Source organism: Grampus griseus, assembly GCF_964374135.1.
Source record: "Grampus griseus genome assembly, chromosome: 8".
NCBI classification, from domain to species: Eukaryota; Metazoa; Chordata; class Mammalia; order Artiodactyla; family Delphinidae; genus Grampus; species Grampus griseus.
This window is the reverse complement of record NC_139002.1, coordinates 105,703,797-105,730,841: the sequence shown is the minus strand read 5'-3', so window position 1 is coordinate 105,730,841 and position 27,045 is coordinate 105,703,797. Positions and strand designations below refer to the sequence as shown.

General features: G+C 39.2%; 1 protein-coding gene across 10 annotated transcripts in view; it reads right to left on the bottom strand.

The window, feature by feature from the left end:
• Positions 1-27,045, bottom strand: part of PPP6R3 (protein phosphatase 6 regulatory subunit 3) — a 125,634-nt gene that overhangs the window by 86,732 nt on the left and 11,857 nt on the right. For 8 of the 10 annotated variants that reach the window (XM_082661334.1, XM_082661333.1, XM_082661339.1 and 5 more), the window contains one exon: positions 1,339-1,491. The gene's annotated coding sequence lies outside the window, so the exon portion shown is untranslated. Of the gene's footprint in view, positions 1-1,338; positions 1,492-18,381; positions 18,480-27,045 lie in introns of all 10 variants that reach the window. The other 2 variants (XM_082661336.1, XM_082661337.1) reach the window with 1 other exon arrangement.

Here is a 27,045-nt window from a genome sequence, read left to right as displayed (position 1 = left end):
GGCTGGGGCCGTGAGCCATGGCCGCTGAGCCTGCGCGTCCAGAGCCTGTGCTCTGCAACGGGAGAGGCCACAACAGTGAAAGGCCCGCGTACCGCAAAAAAAAAAAAAAAAAAAAAAAATTAGTTTTTGAAATCCAGCATCACAACAGAAAAATGGATAATTGTTTTAACTATAAATGAATCTGACAGTCAGATCATAGCTTATCACTGCATACTACTGGACTTCTTATATCTGAACCCTCAACTGAATTCTCCACTCAGTCAGGCAGGTAAGAAACTGAAGAGTTCATACCTATGGGTTAGAACCTATCCCAAGGCAGAGGAAAAGGAAGGGCTGGGCCACATGAGCAAAAACAAACAGACAAAACCATATGAGACAAGGTGCTCAGAGTGAATGACTACTTAAAGGGAATTCTCCCCATCAGGATTTATACAGAATAATATGAAGATAAAAACTGGACAAATCAGAACCTTTCTACAAGAGTTGGTGCTTCACTATGTAAGCAGAAGGGGATGCTGAGGAAGAGTTATTCACAAAGGACTGGAGGTGGGGGAGAGCACAGGCGAAGTGGCTTACTGCCTAGGAAAGATTGGGGCCTGGGGATTAGAAGCAGAGACCTGTTATAACAGAACAACTATAGTATCTCCTGAGACAGTGAAGCCTGAAAGGTAGATGATTAAATGGTTTATGCCCACCTGCTCCTCCAGTTACCATGGAACAAATGAAATTGGATTAAGTATGTGTGCATAGCCCCAAAAAGGTCCTACTGGGCCACTTTCTATTAAGTGCCAATTGACTCAAAAGCCAAATATGCAAAGTAAACCTCTGGTCTTTCACAAAAAAAATTCAGTAAAGAGTTGCAAAATGATAGCAATTAAGACTCAAAAGAGTCAGGTGGCTGGCTAGAAGCCAGATGTCCTTTGGCTGGTGTAAAACGAACACAAATCTCTCTCTCTCTCTCACACACACACACACACACACACACACAGCCAGGTGACCTAGAAGCAGTAGCTGGGTCGCTACTAGCAGTCTTTCTCTGGCATGCTACATCAGCTTACTAGGCCTGTCTAGTCCTTAGGGCCCAGCTCAATCCCACCCCAACCCCCATTCTGTGGAAACTGGGAATCCCATGGGTGCTGCAGATTCTACGACATACCAGAGCAAACTACAGAGCCTGTTATTTAACTTCCTAAAAATACCATAGCGCCACGGAGCCAGGTGGTACCTGGCTCAAAGTGATGACCCAGACCAGGTCCACCTAGACTCCAGGGTCTCAAGTCAGAAAACTGCTTTCCTTGATGTAACTCATGAAACTCCTCATAATTTTAGTGACCTTACCTTTCAAACCAAGTTTAAAAATTAAAAGAAATGTTTTCTTTTCTGTGGCTCCTTGCCCATTACAGGTTATCCTGGCAACGGTTGTCTTCCAATTTACTGCATTAGCAGATTAGCAGAATAAAGCGGGATGGTGCACATGAAACAGAAGTTCCCCTATAAAGAAAAAAAGAGCAAAAATGACAACGTGTTCTCTTTTGTTCGGATGAGAGCTGCCATTAAAAATACTGGTTCAAGGTCTTCTTTCACACACAACTATACCTCAGAGGATTGAAAAGTACTAGCTAATTGAATTTTTTTCTATGTAACAAGAGGAAAAAAGGCACTGTCATCCCTCTACCTAAGCTTTTATCCTACACTAAACAATAACCCAGAAATAGATACACAGTAAGAGCACTATCAGTGAGCAAATAAGAAAAAATACATATGCTTATCTTTGTCTTATGAAAACATCAATGGCATTCTTACTCAACACAGGGTTAACTACAAAGGCACCATATTTTACAACACTAAAACAAGTTTTAGAAGTATCTCCCTCTAAATGTCCCCAAGTAGCCCCGTGTAATACCTTTAAACAACTGTAACTTACTAGGAACTATGAGCAGAACATTAAGTTCACTGAAGTACTAGCTGCAGCTGAATCCCGTCTCTAATGTGAATTAACCAGATGCTTCACATGAAAGGACTATAAATTTAAACTGTCTTCCAAGGCACTTCATTTATAACTAAATACTGCAGGAAAAGACACAAACTATGGACAATATACCAATCAGAAATCCTATAAGGGTGCAGTCTACAAGGCATCTCAAAATAAATGCCATTTATTTAATGCCTTTGTTCCACAAAATTCACACTACATTCTGATCAACTCAACATTTTCCCTCAAAATAAACAATGCTAACCACTTGCTAAAAGAAACAAAATGAATCAACAAAAACTGTAACAAACCTAGTTTAAAATGAAGAAAATATTTGACTCTAAAAAACATTTTACCAGTGAAATGTTTTCTCAACAAAAACTTAAAAAAGTGTTTAATTGATCACCTAAATTTTTGCTTTAAATCATAAGAACAGATCATGTGCCACCGCAGTGTTTAGACATGACCAACTTAGCATGTTAGTGTAAAGAGTACATTTCTAAATGTCATAGGTAATTCTAGTCCCATCACAACCACTCTGTGTTGGGGGTTCCAGACCCCTTTAAAAATCCAATGAAGTTATATACTCCACAAAATGCACACGCCTGCGCACACATACATACATTTGACATTTAATCTGAGTAGCTGTAGGATCCTCAACTGATCTACAATCTTTTCTCCCACCAGCCAAGATCACCCACTTCTGGATTTCCCTAGTGGTGCAGTGGTTAAGAATTCACCTACAAAAGCAGGCAACATGGGTTCAAGCCCTGGTCGGGTAAGATCCCACATGCTGCAGAGCAAGGAAGCCCATGCACAACTACTGAGCCTGCAAGCCACAACTACTGAGCCTGTGGGCCGCAACTACTGAAGCCCGCATGCTTAGAACCCGCCCTCCGCAACGAGAAGCCACCGCAATGAGAAGCCCACGCACTGCAGCAAAGAGCAGCCCCCACTCGCCGCAACTAGAGAAAGCCCGTGTGCAGCAACAAGGACCCAATGCAGCCAAAAAAAAAAAAGATTACCCACTTCACCCACTTCCAAGCCAGTCAGTCAATCACAGGCTCCCAGCAGAGTTGTACCAACCTGCCTGCCTCACTGTGCTGCACACTCCCATCCAGGGAAGCCAAAAGATAAGACAGCTGTCAACCCGCTCAGAGCATCACAAATCCAGGTGCTTATTAAGTTGTAACAAGTATGCTGAGACATAACCCACTTTTCTGGAAAAAGGTCTTTGTTTAATTGTTCAGTCTTTTCCCTTAGACTAATTACGGGAAAGAGAGGGTCTATACTATTGATGATAAGAAATTGGTTTTTTCTAAATTGTGAAAATGTGGGAAACAAGATCAAAAGATACAAAACAGAATGAAATGGTATATAAATGCACTATTGGGACTCCTGGGTAAAGAATGTATATTGAAGACACATTGAAATGCCTCTAAAAGTACAGTAAAAGAACTGTTTTGGTTGTTTTGTCTTGCTTTTTAAAGGCATAATCCCAAGAACCAACAAAATTAGGGAGCAAAAGGAATACTAGTTGAAAAAGCTATATAATGAACACTTAGATTCCCAAATCTCATTGCCTTCTTCTGTCCTTCCCAGCCCCATCAGATGACAGAAGGAAGCCAAAAAGGATGGTGACTCCAGCACAGCTGAGGGTGGGCCTGCCAGTGAAAACAGAGGGACTGTGTGAACTGCAGAAAGAATGCAGAGACAGGCCCCCTCAACTGCCCACTCCATCCCCAGCCAGATTCTCCTATTGGGCTCTGACATTCCCAGCCAGGATGAAAACTGAAAGTGTCTTCTAATCACTGACCTCAAGAAACAAACACCTGAAAATCCTGACACTGGGGACTTCCCAACCAAAGGAGCTCAACTCATCACAGTGCTGAAAGGTTCACAGCCACTGAGCCCCCACCCATGAATGGGGGCTCCAATCAACCACCCTCACTCCAATCTTTTCTTTAAAAGTCTTCATTGTAAACTTGCAGAACAGCTGCAAGAGCAGTACAAGAAGCTCCCACAGAGCCTTCACCTAGGTTCACAACTAATCACTGTGTCACTTTTGCTCTTGCATCCATCTTCTGCAGCCATCACGTCCTTTACCTTTAAATGGCTCGCTGTGTATTTCCTAACGACAAGGGTATTCTCTTCCACAGCGACAAAGTCAGGAATGCAACACATTAACTGTGTTAACCCATACAGACTCCACAGTTCACATTCCAATTCTGCCAACTGCTCTACGTCCCTTACGGCAATCCCCCTTCACCTCAATCCAGATCATGGATCACACCTAATGTCATGTTTCCATCTGAAACAGTTCTTCAGCAATTCTCTGTCTTTCACTGGCATCTTTGAAGAATATAGGGTATAAGTATCTGGCAGTACTACCACAAAAGTGGTAAGTGAGGTTTGTTTTTCCTAGAGTATCACATAAGTAGTAAGATAATGTCTGTGTGTCCCATTATTGGGATTTTGATCACTTGGTTAAGATGATATTTGCCTCATTTCTCCACTGTAAAATAACCAGTTTCCCCTTAGTAATTAACTAGTAAATAATCTGTAGGAAGATATTTTGAGATTATGTTCTTAAAACACTCACCCAATAGTTTTAGCATCCACTGGCAATTCTTGTCTTAATCAACTGTTACTGACAGTTATAAAACGATGTTTATTTTGTAAATCTACTGTTCCTTCTACACTTATCAGTTGACATTATAATTCCAGTAAGGTTATGTTCCCTTTTTCCCATTCATTCATTATCAGTGTGGACTCACGGATTCTTATTTTATTTATTAATATCACCATTCATTCTGATGCTCAAGTTATCCCAGATTTGGCCAGTGGGAACCCCTTCAAGCAGAGGACTGTGTGCTTTCCATGTTTTTTGAGTACTTCCTTATTTCCTTGCATAACAACATGTTCTAGATTAATCTTGTACATTCTCTGCCCCAGCTCTAAAATCACCCATTTCTCCAAGGAGCCCTGGTTCCTTTTAGTGGAGGGTGTGATTTAGAAATGAAGATCTGAGAACTAAGTATGTTCACAGATAGTGAACAAAGCTGAGAAAGAATGGCAATTTCATATGATTCAACTCTATGTGTTGTGTGTGTATATACCCCGACTTTAAATGTGAACGAAAACCACGGGTTCTAATAACATCTCAGGAAAGCCTCTATCATGAAACGTAGAGTGCAAAACAGAACAGAAAAATGCAGGATGGAGTAAAGACTATACAAGAAAAAGAGTACATTAAAAAAATTATCCTCAGAAAGATAAGTTAATGTATCCATCAAATTTTTTAAAAAAAAGAGATATTATTTAAAAGGGCACTGAGAATAATTAGCAGACTAATACATTAGGAAAATGACTTCCAACCCAGAAGTCTACACCCAGCCAAACTATCAATCAAGAGTACACAGAAAGTCTCAAAAGACTTACCCTCTCACACCCCCTTCCTCACAGAAAACTACTAGAGACTGTGCTCCACTAAAACAACAGAGAAACAGGAACAGGAAATTCAATGAAGGAGAGAGGCAAAATGAACTCCCAGGGTCCCAGCAGACAATGTGTTCCCAGCAGGGAGGACAAGCCGTCCAGTCTGGAGCAGATAAAAATTTCTTCAAAAAGATAAAGCTGATGGAATACCTGAACATGTAACTGGTGAAAGTGTGAGGCTAAATTAGTGACTAGTACATTAAAAAAAAAAAAAAGTTGACACAACATTTCCAAGGAATACCAGAACTTGTTTAGGAAAAGTATTTATAATTTACTACTTAACATTATAAATAGCATCCCAAGTAATAATGGATAAATATTGATTTAACCAAAATTGCAATAAAACTGTATTGGAAAGATGGGGAAGACAGAATGTGGGGAAGAGGGTGCAGTGAGGGAAAAAGAGTAAGCTAATCCTTATCTTCCATATCTTTTCAGAAAGGGAAATCAATAGATGTGCTTAAAACTAAAAAAATCAGCAAGCATGCATGTAATTATGAACTCTTCCAGTATGCTCTTCACACATATGGAGGTAAATATGTGTTTTTTAACTGGCTAAAAGAGTTCTAAGTAATATAGTCGCCTTCAGGGAAGGGGGAAAGAGGGAGGGGTGGCTAAAAAGTGCTGTCATCTTATCTTATCCAACCTCCTAAAGCTAGCTCACTCTTAAATGGAGATACGCAAAACTGACAAAAATTTTTTTCAAATAAAATTTTAAGAAGAATGCTAGACTGGGAAGGAGTATTAAATGTTGAGACCAGAGAACTATAACATCAGCTACTCATTAGTTGTGTGACCTAAGGCAAGTCATTTGACCTGAGTATCCATTTCTTAATCTACAAAATAAAGGAGCTGGACTAAGTTAACTCTAAACTTTCTTCCTCTTTCAATAAATTTATGAATCTAATATAAAAATAAAGTAATCAAAGCTTTGAATATGGTGCCAGTGGCCATGGACAAGGGCAAATTAAATTACAGAAAGAATGAAGCAGGACTTGGTGAAATAATAAATGGAGAGAGAAGTAAAATGGAAAAAAATAATTCTGCTTTAAGCCTGTGGGTCCCAAGAGGGTGCTGATGGTGAAGGAGAAACGAGAAAAGCACTGTTTTAGAAATGAAGACAAAAGAGTTCCTGATCCTGGCCTGGAACGAACTGAACTGACAGTATCCAGACAAACTATGACATGAGCCCACCGGAAAAAACCTAACTAAGCTGGAAACAAATGTTTGTGTTAAAAGTTAAAACATACAGATGATGGTGGAATCCATAAGGATGATGAAAAGGTCTTCCCAAAGAATACAGAAACTGAAAAAGGAGGAATTCTCCCGTCGTATTTAATTACTAGGAAACCATAAGTTTTACATCATGATTAAAGGACAAAAATGAGAAAGGGGCATGGCTAGAGAGCAGACTATTGAAAGGCAGTGGGAGCAACAGCACAATGTCATACAAGCTAAAGGAGGAAAAATACAGATTTGCTAATAAAGAATATAATACATAGCTTACTAGTTGACGTCACAGTGCATTCGGGCTGCTATAACAGAATACCATATATTGGATGACTTAACAAACAACAAAAATTTACTTCTCACACTGCTATAAACTAGGAAGTCCAAGATCACAGCATCTGTAGTGTCTGGTGAGGACCCCCTTCCTGGTTCATAGATCACAGCCCTTTCTGTGTCCTCACACGGCAGAAAGGGATGAGGGAACTCTCTGGGATCACCAATTCCAATCATTAGGGCTCCACTCTCACACCTCATCACCCCCCAAAGGCCTCACTTCCCAACACCATCACACTGAGGATTAGGTTTCAACATATAAATGTTAGAGGGGAGACAAACATTCAGTCTATAGCAGTTGATATCATTAGGTTATTCTTTCAGAGGAAATGGATCCAGAGGGGGCCCCTCAAAAAAGGAAAACAAGATTTTTTTTAAAGATAATATACTTTTACTTTTGTATTTCTTTTTGCCAATCATTCCTTAAAGGAGCCACATCTTCCTCAATAGGCATATAACATAACTCTATCAAAAAGGGTCTCCTCTTTCCAATACTACTGATCCTGATTAAGGCCAATGAAGAGAATGTAAGAACATAATTATAAAAATATCAGTCAAGAATGAGGGCTGGTTTAGCCTAAAACAGCAAAGGAACAGATTCTCAGCTAAAGAGTATCTAAATATGTACTTGCTTAGTCACAGAACTCAAGAACAGCAAGAATGAATATCTACCCTTGCAAACCCTTCGTGCCAGCATTATACACACGCTTCTCAAACCTCTCAGGTATTATTCCTACTTTACCACTGAGAATAATAAGAAAGGACGCTCCAAATAACCCTTAATGAACCCTCAATTTATTTATTTTTTAAAAACTCACTTTGGGGAAAAAGGAATAATAACCTGCTCCCTATGCTCTCATATGACTTTTTACCATAAATTCCATGATACTCTTCACAAATGCAAATTCACAAGAGGAAGCCGTAGCTATTACATAACATGCAAGAAAATATTTTCTCCTTGTGTCACATATCATACACAAACAACTAAAGACAACCTCTCAGTTACAGAGAGGTGATACAGCCTAGAGCCTGGACCCACAAAATCAAGCAAGTCTACTCTTATTAACATCAGGGAGCCCTAAGGTAGGCCAGCTCAATCAGAGTTATCATTTTAATGTGGATCTCAATGATCCTATCTCTGCAAATGTGCTCACAAATGCTCTCCAAACCACCCAAGTCTAAAGAGATGCAAGATAATGAGATGGGAAGATACTCCATCTCTATGAGGTCTTGCTCACCATTTTATCCTCAATGCCTAGCACGCTGCAACTTAAAAAAAAAAAAAAAAACCCATATTTTGACCACAAAAATCATCAAAAATGAGCACACAACCACTCATAATTGGGAGAAACAAACTAAGTAAGTAACATCATTTGGATGACTTCAGAGGCATCTTTCAATATATATGTATGTATTTTATATATATATATATATACACATAGATACACACATATATGTAACTATCAGCTAATTTCAGAACCAATCAATTTAATACAAGCTGTGGCAAGAATACAGGCTTCTAAAGCATTAATCAAAAATTACTGTGACAAGAATGCAAAAAGACTGCTTTTTAAAGTATAGAACACCCAAGGTAAATCCATACTACCACCTTTTAAAAGCAAAATCAAGTACGTAAAGGACTAAGTAAAAACTTTGGCACCTGACCGGATTACGTCATCGTCCGGCTATGCACCCTAATGGACACTCAAATCACTGCCATCGTACATGAAAGCCAAACCAATCTAAGTCGCTATTAAAATCGAGCCAAATCATAAATTAGTAAACTAGCATCCAAAGTAAAGCCCAGAAATCCAACGCTGCCTCTTACAACAACAACAGTGTGCAGAGATGTATAGCAATGGTACAGAAGACTACATGATTCCAATCGCCAAAGCTATACTTAGCTGGCTCAGCCATGGTTACACATCAAGCTTAATTTGATGTAAAAACTTCCATAATCCTGAGTACAAAAGCAAGAAAGACATCAAACTTTTTGTAGGGCATCTTAATAACCAAGTGATTAATATGTGAAATAGAAGTACAGAGACTGGAAAACATGCTAAGCAGCATGAAGATGAATGAATGTATCACTGAAAATTCAACCCAAGGATGGGATTTTCAACTGGCAAACCAAGATACCTGACAGATGGAAAAGGAAAAGCCCTTCTTCATATAGGCTCTTGGTTACTATCCTAAAGAACAGATGAAATATGAACCAAGAAAGGGCCCAAGTCACAACTGGTTATAGCACTGCCACAAGCTCTGAGTGATTTTTTTCCTCCTACGTTTAAACACAAACCTGATTTCTAGCTGGCAATTCTAATCATACTCATAACTCTTGGTGCCCACCACTAAAACTTCTAAAGTTATCAAAAAAAACTGTTTTAAGGGGAATGCTCTAGACCTACACTGTACAATACAGTAAGCCACCTGCCACACACAGCCACTGAGCACCTGCAATGTGGCTAGTAAGACTAAGGAACTAAATTTTCAATTTTCTTTTAACTTAAATAGCCACGCTGACAAACAAAGAATACCATTTTACTGGGCAGCACTGCTCCAACTCACATTAAAAACTAAGCACAGGATAAATGTTTATGGTCTACAATTTTGAATAAGTTTACATCTCTAGGCTTCAACTTTCTCAACCAAAAAATATAAAGAGAGTTCCATTAGATTGTCTCCATGACTAAAAATAAACTAGTGCAGCATATAAATGAAAAGTCTCGGGACTTCCCTGGCAGTCCAGTGGCTAAGACCCTGTGCTCCCAATGCAGGGGGCCTGGGTTTTATCCCTGGTCAGGGAACTAGATCCCTGACCACATGCCACAACTAAAGAGATCCCACATGAGGCAACAAAGATCCCACGTGCTGCAACTAGGACCCGAAGGGAAAAAAAAGCCTTCATTAAAACTGCTGCAGTGTAATTAAAGCTACACACCCCGGGCTTCCCTGGTAGCACAATGGTTGGGAATCTGCCTGCCAATGCAGGGGACACGGGTTCGAGCCCTGGTCCAGGAGGATCCCACATGCCACGGAGTAACTTAGCCCGTGCACCACAACTACTGAGCCTGCGCTCTAGAGCCCACGTGCCACAACTAGTGAAGCCCACGCACCTAGAGCCCGTGCTCCGCAACAAGAGAGGCCACCGTAATGAGAAGCCCACGCACCGCAACGAAGAGTGGCTCCCGCTCGCCGCAACTAGAGAAAGCCTGTGCATAGCAACCAATACTCAACGCAGCCAAAAAATAAGTACATAAAAATCTTTCCAAAAAAATAAAACCACACACCCACCTCAAAGTTATGGCAGGTTACCTCACCCTGATGATACAAGGGTATCATATTACTCCTCACTTCACCAAATTTAATGGGGAAGACCAAGAGAGCATGCATTCAGTTCAGTCAACCTTTGGGCAAGTAAACTCATCTCTCTGAGCTTGTTTTCATATCTGTAAAATGAGATGATTAGACTAAACGATCATTTAAGATGCTTCAAACTCTCAACTACTTCTTCCTGTGGCTCTAAGAAGAAATATAAGTGAAACCAGGATACTCTAGGAAATGAAGAAAAAGGAATCAATGAATAACCACAGACTCAAACTCTTAAATGAAATTAATTAAATTTAAACAAGATCTTAAAGTAGAGAGTCCCAATGACAGAGAATTTAAAGTTATATTGGGTTGGCCAAAAAGTTTGTTCGGTTTTAAGTAAATATAAAAGATACATTTTTCATTTTCACGAAGAACTTTATTGAACAACATATTCACTAACCGAACTTTCTGGCCAACCCACTACAGTATCAATGTACTCTGCTGGGAGACTGATTTGGTGTATTAGGGTGTACCCAGTTTTCGTTTTTGCTTTAAGTCCATATGTGAACACGCTGCTTTCTCCAAAGCAGGAAGATCAGTAAAACCGGGTTAACGTAGATGGCAGGAGAACATATAGCACACAGAGGTTTGTACTGTCCCTTCCCTCACAGAAGGTGGACAAAGGAAGTCTTCCTCCTCCATCAGGCAGCTGTAGTATAATTGCCATTGCTACATCCAGCTTTCTCAGACAACATCAGATGCTCGCTTACTTTATCAATGATCCAAACCAAGTAAAATGATGCTCTCACGATAGGAACTATGGTTATTTTTAGATGCAATAAGGCAAACTGGAGTGTGAATTCATCCATGAAGCTGGTAAGATATGTTATACCCATCTTTCCTGTGGTATACAACTCAGAACATATATAAAACAGGACAGGATCCTTTAAAAAGAACCCTAACAGGTATCTGGAGATGGGAATATAGACTAATAATTCATGTGAAGTGTGTTAAAAGGCAGAAAGTCAAGAGAGAATGACAGGCTTAACATCGCTCTTCAAAGGCATATTTTCACATACCTTCTGTGCCTATACCAGACCCACTGATATTTTTTTCAATCTTTTAAAATGGGGGGAAAGAATCACTCTCAAAGTCCCTGGTTTATAGCATGGTAGAAAAAACAAAACCAAATTCTACCTTTTGAAGAATAAAATGTTTTAGCGAGACTTCCCTGGTGGCACAGTGGTTAAAAATCGCAGGTTCGCAGGTTCGAGCCCTGGTCTGGGCAGATTCCACATGCCGCAGAACAACTAAGCCCATGTACCACAACTACTGAGCCTGTGTCCTAGAGCCCGTGAGCCACAACTACTGAGCCTGCGTACCAAAACTACTGAAGCCCGCACGCCTAGAGCCTGCGCTCCGCAACGAGAAGCCACCGCAATGAAAAGCTCATGCACCACAACGAAGAGTAGCCCCCACTCGCCACAACTAGAGAAAGCCCGCGCACAGCAGCGAAAACCCAACGCAGCCAAAAAATAAAAAAAAAGTTTTAGCTGATACTGACTTTCCTTTACATTACAGTTGATTTAATCAGGCCACCACTGATGGATCATTTAGTTTTCAATTTTCACTATCACCAAAAAATGCCAGGGTTCCCAGAAGTGGAACTGCTGGATTAAATAATGTTCATTTCTAATTAGCTGCACAATAGCCACTGGAGGTCATGGCTATCCACATTCCCACCACCAATGGAAGTATGTATGCCTGGTTCTTCACACCCTGCCCAACAACGTCTTTTTCTCTTAAGAGCACTGTTCATGTCTAAGAGCCATTTATACTCCACTTTTCTGCCCACTGTCTGTTTATATCCTTTGTTCATTTTTCTACTGGGCCTGTCTTCTCAATGGTTTGTAGTGGTTATTTAAAAGTAAGAAAAGGAGCCCTTTGTCTCAAAGCATTCCCTCTTCAGCTCATTCCAATCTGTACCACTCAACTGAAACTGCCTTTTTAAGTCACCAGTGACCTCCAGATGGGGCTAAACCTAAGTGAAACTCTTCTGTCCTCCTCTCAACCTCGCTCTCGGGAGCATTCAGTACTGTTCACCAGGAGGCCCTCCTTACTGGCACCTTCTCCTCACTTGGCTTCTTTGAGATCACACCCACCTTGTTTTCTCACTGGCCACCTCTCGGTCTCCTCCGAGGCAGAGGTTCCCACAGGGTTCAGACTGTGGACACTACCTAGGTACACTCTCCCCAGCTGACTACAGTGGCTGGGGTGTCCACTTCCATGTCTTCTACTCACCCTGTTGCCGAAGCAACCAAAACAAGGCCTGGGGAGACTTCAAAAAAAACAAAAAATGGTTTTGTTGAATAAATGAAGCCGTTTCCACAGGTTTTTAAATATACCTCTGTAAACACAGTTGCGATTCAAATTTATAAAACCAACTAAGGCCATCTCTGCACTTCAAACACAGGTACCCAACTATTAGCAGACATTTCCCCTTGGATGTCTTGCAAGCACATTAAATTTAGTATCTCCTAAACGGGTTTTTGCTCTCTATCATACACTGACCAGCAACCAAACCTTTTCCTCACTAAGTTCTCCCTGTCCCAGAAAAGGCACATCCCAGTTGTAAAAGACAGAGTCTGGCTCCTCTTTTCCCTTCCAATATCCAATTCATCAAAATTTTGTCAACTCCATCTTCTGAGTATCTCCCCTTCTTCATCTTCCTCTGCCACCACCCGGAGGACAAGAACAGCTTCCTACTTCATCTCCTTGCATCTCCTCTGGCCCTTTAAGCCACCGTTTACTTGCGTTCCTATTCAGTGTCCTCTGCCACTCCACATGAGCAATAATAACAGTGGTGATAATCTGATCTATGCGGTCCACTGTGGTAGCCATGTAAGGCTTTAAGCACATGAAACATAGCTAGTTCGAACTGAGAAGTACGTACGTGTAAAATATACACTTGACTTCAAAGACTCAGTACAAAAGAAAGAAGTGAAAATATCTCATTAATAATTTTATATGACATGCTGAACTGACAATATTTTGTATTACTGGGTTAAATAAAATACATTAAAATTAATTTTACCTGTTTCCTTTTCATAAGGCCACTAGAAAATTTATGATTACATATGTAGCTTGCACTGTATCTCTATTGAGACACTGTCCTGATTCACTGAGGGCACCAGCATGCCATCTTTTTAAACCACATGTGACCAAAGCATTGAAAGCACCAGGCCTGGCACTGGGCAGGCACCCAGATATTTGCTGAAAGAATTATGGTCAACAATTGGTATCCTTTATGTACACTCATTTAAAAACAAAACACTGAAAATTTAGCTCTTACTTGAAGTTGAACCATACTTTTAAAGTACAATTTGGGCTTCCCTGGAGGCGCAATGGTTAGGAATCCGCCTGCCAATACAGGGCACATGGGTTTGAGCCCTGGTCCGGGATGATCCCACATGCCGTGGAGCAACGAAGCCCGTGCGCCACAACTACTGAGCCTGCGCTCTAGAGCCCGTGAGCCACAACTACTGAAGCTCGTGCGCCTAGAGCCCGTGCTCCACAACAAGAGAAGCCCGTGCTCCACAACAAGAGAAGCCTGCGCACCACAACAAAGAGTAGCCCCTGCGCGCAGCAACGAAGGCCCAACACAGCCAAAAATAAATGATAATAAATAAAATAAATTTTAAAAAATAAATGAAATACTATGTGTATTAAAACAACTTTTTTTTTTTAAATTCAACAAATGTATACTGAGACCTGCTCTGCAGAGCATACCAAAGCCAGGTGTCCTGACTTCTAGCTGGTACTGCGGCAGGGTCACTGCACCCAGTCACCCTTTCGTTAAGGAAACCCATGACATGGAGTCAGAGAAAGGCCTTCTTTGTTTTTCATAGTTTGCATTCTTACAATAAATCATTTGAATTTATACAAATAATACACAAATACATTCTTCTAAACTATTGTAACAATACAGACAAAGTGACAATCTCCTTCTACCTACCCAGCTCGTTCCAATCACAGTAATCAGTTTCAGAACTGTTAAGAAAACAACTAAGTTGAAACTTTACACATACATGAATTCTAAGAAATACTTTGTCTACTTCGCTAACATTCATCTTAATTACGTCATTAATTTTTGTAATTTTTCGGTGCTAAATTTTCTGCTAGAAGGGAAAGTCAGAAACTGGGGAAGACTGGAAATTTAAGGTGGCCTAAAAAGATTTTGAGTCATCAACCCTTAAAACTTAGTCATCACAACTCAAAAAATCAGCCATGAGAGAAGGAAAGCTAGTGGACAGTATAAGGAGGGAAAAAAAAGTAGACGGTTAACATGGAAAGTCTAATTAATAAGATTTAGGTAGTGATCATCTTGTAATGTATTTAAATATCCAATCACTATGCTGTACACCTGAAATTAACATAATATTGTTGTACCAACAATATGTCAAGTGAAAAAACAAAACAAAAAACCTGGGAGGTGGGGGTTTGCAAAAAGTATCACACCACCTTATGTTATGCCCTGCAACATTTAAACTAGAGAGGGTGTGGTATCTTCAAGAGGGCAAGGCTTACCGTCAGTGTGGGGTCTTCTAAAGAAACAAAAAATGCACTCTCAGATGGCCTCACAAACACACAGAGTACATTTCAAAACAAACATTATTACATTTTAAGTCTAGAACTATAATCTGAATGGATTTCAATGTGATTTAGGTTGGAAGCCCTTTAAAAATTTCAATTTGGGTCCACATTCAACCTCCAGAGACAGATCACAACCAAAGAAGACACATGAGCGAGACTGCAGGAAAGGTTACGCCCAAACAGAGAAACTTACAACTACCTGCTTACAAGGCAGAGGACACTGTGGGGATACTACAAGACAAAAAAAATCGAGGTCTTCCACAGATGGCAAGTGAGGTAGGGGGAATTGTTTTAACTGGTAGACCTTATTCGGATCCTGATTTGCCAAAATTACAAAACTGTATATATAAAAATTATCACATTTGAGACAATTGGAAATTTCAACTCCGACTAGGTACTAGATAGTATCAAGCAACTGCTTTGTGGGAGTTTTATTTAGATGTTATAGTTCTGTGGTTATGTTATGGTTAAAACAAAAAAAAGTTTATTTTTGAAAGATCTATACTGACATATTTACAGAAGAAACAAGATAATTATTTTGAGATTTTCTTCAAAGTAATATGTAAGGGGCTAGCCATAAAGGAAAAATTAATCAACTGAACTACATTAACTCCTCTTCCTCCAGAGACACAATGACAACCCACAGAGTAGGCAAAGATATTCACCATGTTTGTATCTCCTGAAAGATTCATATCCAGAATAAAAGAAACCCTACCAATTGTTGTGTTTGAAAATATGTCCACGGGCTTCCCTGGTGACGCAGTGGTTGAGAGTCTGCCTGCCAATGCAGGGGACACGGGTTCGTGCCCCGGTCCGGGAAGATCCCACATGCTGTGGAGCGGCTGGGCCCATGAGCCATGGCCGCTGTTAAATGCACTGAGACTTTTGAGGTTGTGTCATAAAAATGATAGCTTCCACTTGGTGCTATTTCTCTCAAATCACTCTCTCAGGGGGAAGTCAGTCACCATGTCCTGGGGACAGGACACTTCGGCAATCCTGTCAAAGGCCTACATGAAAAGGAACTGTGGCCTCCCACCGACAGCCAGGACTAACTTGCCAGGCATGTGAATGAGCCACCTTGGGAAGGATCCTCCAACTCCAGTCAAGCCTTCAGAGGCTGATAACATCCAAGCCAAATGGCCCAGCCAAGTCGCTCCCAAGTTCCTAACCCACAAAAACTATGAGATATTAAATGTTTACTGGTGTTATAAACCACTGAGTTTGGGGATAATTGCTATGAAGCAACAGAGAGTTAATACGATAAAACAGATAATGCAACAGACAAAAGAAAAGGAGACAAATATTACTCTTCGTTAAAAAAGAATAACTAGGGGGTTGGGGAAGGGAAGGATTGAGAGTTTGGGATTAGCAGATGCAAAATATTGTATATAAGATGGATAAACAACAAGGTCCTACTGTATAGCACAGGGAACTATATTCAATAACCTGTGATAAACCATAATGGAAAAGAATATTAAAAAGAATGTATATATTGGGATTTCTCTGGCGGTCCAGTGGTTAAGACTCCGTGCTCCCACTGCAGGGGGCACAGGTTCAATCCCCGGTAGGGGAACTAAGTAAGATCCCACATGCCGCGTGGCATGGCCAAAAATAAATAAATTAATGATGAATGAATGAATGAAAACAAAAGAAAAAGAATGTGTGTGTGTATGGGTATATATGTATGTATAACTGAGTCACTTTGTTGTGCAGCAGAAATTAACACAGCACTGTAAATCAACTATAGTTCAATAAAATTTTAAAAAGATAAAAATGAAAAAGGATAACTAAACAACCAAAAAAAGCATGAAAAGGTGCTTGACTTCACTAGTGCAAATTAAAACTACTGTAAGGTATCACTACACAGCTAGGGGTGTAGCTAAAATGAAAAGCATGAAAGAAAGATATGAGCTATTAATGATATAGTATGGAGTAAGCGGAACGTCACACACTGCTGGGGAAAGGGTAATCTGGGACAGCCACTTTAGTAGATGCAGCCACAGTTTTCCAAAATGGAATATATGCACACCTCTACGACCTAGCAATTTCACTTCTAGGTATATCCCCAACAATCTCACACACAATGTCAAGAGAAAAACTCAGACACAAGTGAACATACCATAAGATTCTATTTATTTAAGGAACAAAACTTAATGCAGTTAAGTATCAGGATACTGGCTGCCCTCGGCAGAGAGGAGGGTATGACTGAAAGGGGACAAAGGAGATACCCGGGACCCAATTACCCAGGTGAGTTTCAGACTGTGAAAATTTCATTTATGATGTGTACTCTTCTATATTTCTATTACAATTCAATAGAGTTTTAAAATAGTAACAATCCAGGAGAGAAGTGGGGGTTGAAGGAGTAAGTAGGGCAGGACTGGCCTTGGGTTTATGGTTGTTGGAGCTGAGTACCTGAGGGTTCATTACACTATTCTATATTTGTGTTAAAATTTTCCCCTAATAAAAAAGATTTTAAATATACATTAATATAAAACTGGCTGGAACTGCTGATAAAAGCATAAACTGGGGTAATTCTTCTGGCCATAGATATCAAAGGGTGTTAAAAATCTATACATTCCTTGACCCAATTACTCTGCTTTAATGAGTTCATACTAAGATATTTATCCTGAGTAAAAAAGTCTTATATATAACAATGTCCAAAGAGTTTATAACAGAAAAAAAAAGAGAAATGTCTAAATATAGAGGTCACAGGACACTGTGGGGACCACCACAGGATAAACAATCCAGGTCATCCACAAACACATGGAACCTGAATAACAATGATTTTATCTGCACCAAGGTTCTTTTATCTATCCATTGAAATATAGTCATTAACAAAGATGTGATCCACATCATTATGGCACCAAAAACATGCAAATTAAAACAACTGGGCACAACTACACACCAATTAGAATGGCCAAAGTCCAAAACACTGACACCAAATGCTGGTGAGGATCTGTAGAGTGAAAGGAACTTTCAATCACTGCTGATGAAAGTGCAAAATGGTACAGGCATTTGGAAGACAGTTTAGCAGTTTCTTACAAAACTAAACATATTCTTACCATACAATCCAGCAATCGGCTCCTTGGTATCTACCCAAGGAAGTTGAAAACTTATGATCACACAAAAACCTGCACACAGATGTTTATGGCAGCTTTATCCAAACTTGCCAATACTTGGAAGCAACCAACATGTCCTTCAGTAGGTGAGTGAATAGACTTTTCCCCTCCCCTCATGTTTCTGGGAGGGGGAAAAGAACATTTTCTTTGCTTTTCTTTTTTGAAATATATCAGGACATTCCGTTCTTAACAAAGCTCACCTTAAAAAAAAAAACTATTTTACCAGAGCCTAACCCACTGAGGTTTTACCAGAACCTAACCTACCTGGAGGAAGGGAAATATCCAACTCCAGCCCCCTCTAACCTTCCGCATGAGGAAAGGGAAGTACACAACTCCAGGCCACTCTAGCCATCCTGTACCACCTAAGAAAAGGAAAAAAGCAGAGAAGCACTGGTGAAGTTCACAGCTCAGGGGCACAGGCTCACCAAAAGACGGAGACTGAATCACAGCACTACAGAACGTTTCCCCTCCCCAGACAATTTACCACTACATTTCCAAAGGTCTATTCTTCACAGTTCCTTTTACCAGTGCATCATGTCTGCCTTTCAAAAAAGATTACGAAGCATACTAAAAAGACAAAAAACAGTTTGAAGAGATTGAACAAGCATCAGAACCAGTCATGTATGCCAGAGATGCTGGAATTATCAAACCAGGAAAGCTAACAGCTTTAATGGAAAAGGCAGACAACATGCAATAACGGATAAAATAATGCAAATAGATAAAAATTCTAAGAAAGAATCAAAAAGAAATGCTACAGACCAAAAATACTGTAACAGAAATGAAGAATGCCTCTGATAGGCCCATTAGTAGACTGGACATAGCTGAGGAAAGAAACTCTGCGCCTGAAGATATGACACTAGAAACTTCCAAAATGGAAAAGCAAAGAGGAATAAAACGGGGCGGGGGGGGGCAGTGTGCAAAATATCCAAGAGCTGTGGAACAACTACAAAAGGTATACCATACATGCAATGGGAATACCGGAAGGAAAAGAGAAAAGGAAGAGAAACAATATTTGAAGCAATAATGACTGGGAATTTCCCCCAAATTAATGTCGGACACCAAACCACAGATCCAGGAATCTCAGGGAACACCAAGCAGGATAAATGCAAAACAACAAAAACAAAAACCTACACCCGGGCATATCATATATTGTCTACAAGAAACTCACTTGAAATTCAGAGACACATATAGATTAATAGTAAAAGGATAGAGCTAGACCATACTAACACTAATTAAAACAAACTGAGAGTGGCTATATTAATTTTAGACAGAGAAGACTTCAGAGCAAAGAAAGCTGTCAGTGATAAGAAGAGTTATTACAAAATGAAAAGGGGGTCAATACTCCAAGAAGACATAACAATCCTTAATGTTATGCAGTTAACAACAGCATCAAAATACAAGTCAAAAAAGGATAAAACTGCAAGGAGAAATAGATGAATTTACTATTATAACTGGGGACTTTAACACTCCTCTATCAGAAATAGACAAATCCAGCAAGCAGAAAATCAATAAGGACATAACTGAACTCAACAGCACCATCAATCAACCATATATAATTGACATGTATGGACTAATTCATCCAGCAGTAGCAAATCACACATTCTTCTCAAACACACATGGAACACGCACCAAGACATTCTATGAAATACACCTTAACAAATTAAGAACAGAAATCATACAATGTCTGCCCTTAGACCACAATGCAATTAAACTAGAAATCAGTAACAGAAAGATAGCTGGAAAAACCCAAAGTACTTGAAAATTACACATTACATTTCTAAATAACACATGGATCAAACACAAAAAAATCTCAAGAGAAACTTTAAAAATGTCTGAATAAAATGAAAATACAACTTACTAAACTTTGGGGGATGCAGCAAAAACAGTGCTTAGATTAAAATTTATAGAATTGAAAGCATATATCAGAAGACATCTAAAATCAATAATCTAAGCTTTCACCTTAGAAAACTAGATAAAGAAGAGCAAATTAATTCCAAACTATGCAGAAAATTGAAATAATAAAAATTAGAGCATAAAAGAATTTTAAAACAAGAAATCAGTAGAGGAAGTCAACAAAACCAAAAGCTGATTCTTAAAAAAAAAAAAAAAAAAAACAATAAAACTCGTAAGACTTTTTCCAGACTAAGGAAGAAAGAAGACCTAAACTGCTAATATCAGAAATGAAAGAGGGGAAGCACTACAGATCCCATATACAATAAAAGGATAATAAAAGAATATTATGAACAACTCTATAGCCACAGATTCGATAACCTAGATGAAATGGACCAACTCCTTGACAGATACAATCTGTCACAACTCACATAAGAATAGACAGTTTGAATAGGTCTACATCTATTACAGAAATTGAATCAATTATTAATAACCTAAAACAGAAAGCATCACGTCCAAATGGGTTTACTGATGAATTCTACCAAACATTTAAAGAAAAAATTATACCAATTCTCTATCATCTCTTCCAAAAGACAGAAACAGAAGGAATACTTCCTAACTCATTCTATGAGACCAATCATGCTCCTTGGTATTTACTCAAACGAACTGAAAACTTATGTTCACACAAAAACCTGCACACAGATGTTTATGGCAGGTTTTTCATAACTGCCAAAACTCGAAGGCAACCAAGATGTCCTTCAGTAGGTGAGTGCATAGACTGGTACAACCAAACAATGGAATATTACTCAGCACTAAAGAGAAATGATCTCTCAAGCCATGAAAAGACATAGAGGAACCTTAAACGTATATTACTAAGCGAAAGAAGCCAGTCTAAAAAGGCTACAGTGCTGCATGTTTCCTACTATAATTCGTTCTAGAAAAAGCAAAACTATAGAGACATTAAAAAGATTAGTGAGGTCATCGGAGAGCGCTGCTCGCTGTGGGCAGAGCCTGTGTGCCACTGACGTCACCGCCGCCAACTGCTTTCTGGGAGGCAGGAGTGGAAGGCCTAAGAGTTGATAATAATGGCAGATGAAGAAATTAATGAAGACTACCCAGGAGAAATTCATGAATATTTATCAACATTTGAGAATTCCATTGGGGCTGTGGATGAGATGCTGAAGAGTATGATGTGTGTTTCTAGAAATGAGTTGTTGTAGAAGTTGGACCCACTTAAACAAGCAAAAGTGGATTTAGTTTCTGCTTACACATTAAATTCAATGTTTTGGGTTTATGCGGCAACTCAGGGAGTCAATCCTAAGGAACATCCAGTAAAGCAGGAACTGGAAAGAATCAGAGTATACATGAACAGAGTCAAGGAAATAACAGACAAGAAAAAGGCTGGCGACCTGGACAGAGGCGCGGCTTCAAGACGGCATTGGAATAAATGCCCTCTGGGAACCAAAACCTAAAAATGCACCCAAAGTTGTCAATAAAGGAAAAAGTAAAATTAACCTTTTGGTTTGATGTACACATATTCAAAAAGTATATAATTGTTTTGTGTGTGGTTAAGAATTTTATTCTTTCTTTCTTTTTTCTTTCAATTTACTTTTTTTTTAAATTGGAGTGTAGTTGCTTTACAACATTGTGTTGGTTTCTTCTGTGCAGCAGGGTGAATCAGCTATACGGACACATGTATCCCCTCTTTTTTTGGATTTCCTTCCCATTTGGGTCACCACAGAGCATTGAGTGGAGTCCCCTGTGCTATACAATCTGTTTTCATTAGTTATCTATTTTATACATAATAGTGCATATTTTTATTGTTTTCCACAAGATAGACGATGATTATGTAGCATTGTAAGGTTTAAATGTATTCCGTATTGAATTCATATATAAAATCTGTACTTTAAATTTGTAATGCTAAATACCTTTCCCCCCAGAAAGATTAAGTTATATTTATTGATTTTCTTATAGAACACTGAGGTTTTTAACATTGTGGTATATTTATAGTTTACTGTCTCTCTTGACAAGACTCTTATTTCCTTATACAGGTCACTCTTTCAAGTGCCATTTTATAAGCTACTATGAAATTTAAGTTAAATGTTCTTTGTAAACATTTGTCTATTTTCAGTGAATAAAGATTTTATGAAGTATGCTGAAGTTATAAATACACCTGTTTTCATTATATAATATTAAGAAAGAAAAAAAAGATTAGTGGTTGTTAGGGGTTAAGTCTGAGGCAGGGATGAACAGGCAAAGCCCAGAGGATTTTTAGGGTAGTGAAACTGTTGTACAGACTACTACAATGGTGGATACGTGCTATCATACATTTGTCTAAACCCACAGAACATACAACATTAAGAGTGAAGCTAATGTAACGTGCGGACTTTGGGTGATAATGATGTGTCAACACAGGTTCATGGAGGTTGGGGGGGGGCACGTGGGGAGACAAGGAGTATATAGGCTTCTGGCTCTGTACTTCTGCCTCAATTCTGCTGTGAACCTAAAACTGCTTATGAAATAAAATTTATTAATTTTAAAAAATGGTTAAATGTAAATTTGTGTTATGCATATTCTACAACAAGGAAGAAAAGATTTGCTAAATCACTGTTCATTTATAGTGGAGCTTAAAAACGTCATATATGTTATACATCATTTGAAAAGGAGATAAATAGAAAAGCTTTCTAAAAAAAGGTTTCCTTCCACTGCTTAACAGTTGTACTTTGTACGTAACGATAAAAAGCAAAGAAGCCAGCTTATAATTTAGTATTTCACCTACTTCTGTACCAAACACTAAACTTCTAGAAGCTTCTAAGAACAAAGTGCTTTACTGTAACAAACTAAAAGCAAGCCAGGGCTTCCCTGGTGGCACAGTGGTTAAGAATCTGCCTGCCAATGCAGGGGATATGAGTTCGAGCCCTGGTCCGGGAAGATCCCACATGCAGCGGAGCAAGGAGGCCCGTGTGCCACAACTACTGAAGCCCGTGCGCCTAGAGCCTGTGCTTGGCAAAAGAGAAGCCACCGCAATGAGAAGCCCGCGCACAGCAACGAAGAGCAGCCCCCGCTCACCGCAACTAGAGAAAGCCCACGCACAGCAGTGAAGACCCAACGTAGCCAAAAATAAATAAATTTATATTGAAAAATAAACAAATAAAAGCAACCCAAATTTGTTTGTGATTAAAAATAAAAATCTAAAGCCCACTGAAATGGGAAATGGCTATAAAGTATACCAGTAATTAAAAAGAAGGCAGATCTCTGTGTACTGCATGGGACTCAATGAAAAGTGATGAATGATAAGAAAAAAAAGGTGTATGCCTAACACTGTATAGTTTCTATAAGCACATATATAAGTAATACAAACACATAGAAAAGAATAAAAAAAATAGAGACAAAACTATTAACAGCAGAAGACAGAAAAGACCTGGGGGAAGGTGAGCAGAAGAGATTTTAGTCTTACCTATTTTTACTTTTTTTCAAAGCAAATATAATCACGCATTGACTAAGTTTTTGAAACTAAGGCTTCTATTCTAAACAGAAAAACGGCAACAGAGTAAAAAAGAAAATTTCACAATATCCTACTACCAGTCAAGATTTCAAAACCAAAGCCAGTGAAAGAGTTCATAAAATATTAACCATTAACAAAATCAGCATAGCCTTAATCACTTGTTCTGTGAAAGTTTATGACTTCTACATTAATACACTTGCAAGGGAAAAAAAAAAAACCCTACAAATTCAAATTACCCAAAGTTATCTTCTATGGAAAAGGGAGGAGAACTTTAATATTACTTCCATTTTATATAGGAAGAAGCTGGGGCTCAGAAAGTGAAATAATTTGCCCAAAGTCAGACAGCTAGTTCAGTAGTCAAACCAAGATTCCAATCCAGTTCTCATCAACTTAACAACGCTTTCGCGAAATCATTCTGGCTAGACGTCCTCCCTCCCTCCCAGAGGTTCCTTCTTCATATAAAAGATGAACATCCTACACTCACCTTAAGGTGAAAAGAGTTAAAATATGCAAGTAATGACTCAAGCACAAGTGACAACCGTAATAACAGGCACTGGGCAAACAAAATAGGAAGAGACAGTTACATCTACCCAGTGTAAGGCAGGTATGTAAGAAGGGCAGGCTGCTGAAGGTTTACACTAATCAAGAGGCAATTCAGCAGTCACTGATGCCAAAAATTGAAAAATTTTAAGCCTGACAATATGGTAAATGGCAGGAATGGACTCTACTTTTTTCAGGGGATAAACATAAACATGCCCAATAACGCTTAACTTTAATCCTCACAACAATTCTGCTAAACCAGCTCGCTCTCTCTCTACCCTGTGCCCCCTACAACTCTTCCTCATTCTTTCCTCGTTGCCCTGGAAGATTATCAAACTCTATTTTTTGAAATTTGATGAAAACAATAGTTATAATACCTATGCATTTCAAGCTCCTTGGCCTCACTGAACATTACTCGGATAGGACTAGAAGTAGTTATTAACTCTTTACTCCTGGCATCAGCAGCACTGGCACCAAACCCCCTAACTCTCCTCAATTTACAAGTCTTGCTAACCACACTATCATAAAGTGAGTTCCAGCCCAGCCCAGCCTATGCTAGTATGTTCCTCCATGCCTCTTTTAATTTACTAGTCAGAGTAAGAAAAGACTTAATATAAAGAAATAAGTATAAAACCATCCCCCCTCTCCCTCAGGATAGGCCACGTATTATAAATGCTGAACTCTACTCTTTTCCTTTCGCAAAGACAGATTCAGCTCAGAATCTATTTTGATCCACATCCCTTTTCCAGATTGTTTTTGGTGTTCTATACTTGGCCAGAGTCACATTTAAAGTTCACATAAACGTTTCCTAGCAATCAAATGATCCCATTTTAAAAAGGTAACTAGTCTTGAAATCTTTTCCATTTCTGGATATAAAAATGAGCTAATTAATATGAAGAACCAGAAAATCTTTAAGAAATTCCTTATTGACACAGGAACACTCCATTTAAAGAGGAAAAAACAATCACATTTGCCAGCTCTTAACAAAATGAACATCCCTGGGACTTCCCTCGTGGTGCAGTGGTTAAGAATCCGCCTGCCAATGCAGGGGACACGGGTTCGAGCCCTGGTCGGGGAAGATCCCACATGCCGCGGAGCAACTAAGCCCGTGCACCACAACAACTGAGCCTGCACTCTAGAGCCCGTGTGCCACAACAACTGAGCCTGTGCTCTACAGCCCGTGAGCCACAACTGCTGAGCCTGCACGCCACAACTACTGAATCCCGCGAGCCACAACTACTGAAGCCTGCGCACCTAGAGCCCGTGCTCCACAACAAGAGAAGCCACCGCAATGAGAAGCCCACACACCACAACGAAGAGTAGCCCCCGCTCGCCACAACTAGAGAAAGCCCACGCGCAGCAACGAAGACCCAACACGGCCAAAAAATAAAAAATGAGTTTTTAAAAAATGAACAGCCTGCATTACTTGCAATTCTTAAAGTTTTCTGAATGCTGACACATATCCAAAACAATATCTGGTACATGATTATTCAAAAGTAGCAAGACGCAGAAAGAACAATCAAAAATAAAAAGTAATACCAGCAATCTAAAAATAAAAAAAGACTAAACATATCTGCTGGACTGGCCAACACGAAGAGCACTTTAGGCACAGAATACCTCAAGTTCCTGGATAAGGAACAACTGACAGCTCACTTCTAGTTCTAATCTAATTAGGCAATAGCTGCATATAAACTGGGATTAAAAGCATTTGAAAATTCTTATAAGGGTAAAGATATCAATTAACTTCAGGCCTTAAGTTAAATATGAAATGTCTAAGATCACCAAGAAAAGAAGTGTCTAATCTCTTACTGGGTGTAGGTAAAAAGAGCAGACAGGAATGAAGGAAAAAAATCCCACAATATATAGGCAAGAAAAGGAAAAGAACAGAAAAAAAGCCCAATTAGAGAGCACAAAATACGAAAAGTAGAAATAAACCAAATATTTCAATCACAACTAATGTAAATAGACTAACCACCTTAAACTCAAATTATGAAAATGCAATCTAGCTGTGTGCTGCTTTCAAAGGGCACTCCTAAAACATTAAGGACACCAAAACTTGATAGTTAAAGGGCAGAAAAATATATACCAAGCAAACATTAACTAAAGTCCCTTGGTACAGCTATGCCAATATCTGACAAAATATATTTTAGTGGAAAAAATGTTCCTAGAAACAAAGATTCGTTACAGAATGACAAACTGTGCAAGTCACTGGAAACTTAGCAATTCTAAACGTATAGATAGAAAGCAAAAATTGAGAGAACTATAGGAATTTGACAAATGTTCCATCACAATGGGATTTTAACAACACCCCTCTCTGTAACTGATGGAACAAGCAGACAGTATTAGTTAAGGACACTAGTTTGAATGTGAATTCAATTAATGTGTTTCATCCAATAGACATGGGAAAACCTGACCTTAAAATTGGAAACACATTCTTTTTAAACACACATGGAAAACTGATAAAAATCTGCCACAAACTAGACACCATTAAAACAGCCTCAACAATTTCAAACAATCAAAATCACACTGGACCACATTTTATTAGCACAATGTATGTTAGCAATCAATAACAAAGATTAAAAGATACAGGGCTTCCCTGGTGACACAGTGGTTAAGAATCCACCTGCCAATGCAGGGGACATGGGTTTGAGCCCTGGTCCGAGAAGATCCCACATGCCGTGGAGCAACTAAGTCCGTATGCCACAACTACTGAAGCCCGTGTGCCTAGAGCCCATACTCTGCTACAAGAGAAGCCACCGCAATGAGAAGCCCGCGCACCACAACGAAGAGTAGCCCCCACTCGACACAACTAGAGAAAGCCCGCGCACAGCAATGAAGATCCAATGCAGCCATAAATAAATAAATTAAATATATATCAATATATCAGCATTTTTCAACACACTTTCTAAATTTCTAAGGCAGAGAAGAAATCAAAATGAAAATGTGAAGATATTCAGAACTAAAAGATAAAAATTTTGCATAGCAAAACTACT